This window comes from Octopus bimaculoides, chromosome 6 (genome assembly GCF_001194135.2).
Source record: "Octopus bimaculoides isolate UCB-OBI-ISO-001 chromosome 6, ASM119413v2, whole genome shotgun sequence".
NCBI classification, from domain to species: Eukaryota; Metazoa; Mollusca; class Cephalopoda; order Octopoda; family Octopodidae; genus Octopus; species Octopus bimaculoides.
This window is the reverse complement of record NC_068986.1, coordinates 66,770,969-66,772,349: the sequence shown is the minus strand read 5'-3', so window position 1 is coordinate 66,772,349 and position 1,381 is coordinate 66,770,969. Positions and strand designations below refer to the sequence as shown.

At 36.7% G+C, this 1,381-nt stretch overlaps 1 long non-coding RNA gene across 1 annotated transcript in view; it reads left to right on the top strand.

Annotated features, from left to right (window-relative positions):
• LOC128248042 (uncharacterized) overlaps positions 1–1,274 on the top strand; it is a 77,509-nt gene extending 76,235 nt beyond the window's left edge. The window contains exon 2 of the long non-coding RNA XR_008264316.1: positions 142–1,274. This is a non-coding gene — a long non-coding RNA (uncharacterized LOC128248042). The remainder of the gene's footprint in view (positions 1–141) is intronic.
• The last annotated feature ends 107 nt before the right edge of the window (positions 1,275–1,381 follow it).

Genomic DNA, 1,381 nt, shown 5'->3' with positions numbered 1-1,381 from the left:
ATATATATATATATATATATATATATACTGACATGCAGGAAGTAAATAGACACCTTTAATTTTCAAAATTTCTGATCTAATCGTCTTAATATGTTTTCAGCTGCGTAGAACTTACAATGTAATTATTCTTTTTCTTTCCAGGTGCCATTATATTAAACATTTGCGAAGAGTAACCATGCCACGCACAAAAAATTCAGCAGTACTGTCAGATTTTCAAAGAGGTTGTATTATTGGGCAATCTGAGGCTGGTCTTAGCCAGCGAAAAATTTCGAAAATCTTCAAATTCCTCTTGCTACTGTTAATAGAATTATAGTACAATTCAAAATCCAAGGAAAAGAATGAACAGATTCTCGTCCCAGCCGACCTGGGCCCTCGGAAACGAAGCTTCGCTGTTTGAAGAAAATTGTGGAAAACGAATCCCGTTCGTTTCTGACATTGCAAAACGGCTAGAAGTTAGTCCAAGAACGTGTGTTACATATCTGCATAAGCTTGAAGAAAACCTCTTCAAAACGAGTAGCTTGGAGAAAACCTCTCCTTCAAACAATTAATATCATGAAAAGAAAGAAATAGGCTAAGAAGATATCAGAAAAATCCAGTTCATTTTGAGATAGAGTGATTTTCTCAAATGAATCCAGATTAGCATTATTTTCAGACAGTGGACGTGTTTGGGTCTGGAGGCTTTCCAATCAAGAATTTGATTTGAAACGACTCCAACCAACTGTGAAACATGGCGGTATTTCTGTAATGGTATGAGGAGCTGTCACCAGCAATGGTCATTCTGAGCTGATCGAATGTGTTTGAACCATAAACTCCAAAAAACACATCGAAATACTTAAGCAATGACTACTTCCGTTATATTCACACGATAACATAACGAAAAATGAGTTTTTAATCATGGAAGATGAGGCTCCATGCCACACATCAAAAAGAAATCAACAATGGCTGACGGAAAATGGGATCAAAAAGCTTCCTTGGCCGAGCCAATCTCCTGACATGAACCCCATTGAAAATCTTTGGAGTATACTAGATAGAGCTATACGAAAAACTCGGCAGAAACCTAAATCTAAAGATGAATTGTTTCGATTGTTGCTTGAAAAGTGGGCAGAAATTCCACAAGAGACAATCACAAAGCTCATCAGTTCAATGCCAAAAGGAGTTTCTGAATTAAAAACTGCAAAGGGAATGTGAACTAAATACTAAAGTATGTAGTCCTACTATCAATTACATTTCAATTGTTCACTTTGTGTATTAAATAAAAGATTTTGAAAATTAAAGGTGTCTATTTACTTCTTGTGGAGGCGCGTGGCTTAGTGGTTAGGGTGTCAGCATCATGATCGTAAGATTGTGGTTTTGATTCCTGGAATGGGCGACGCGTTGTGTT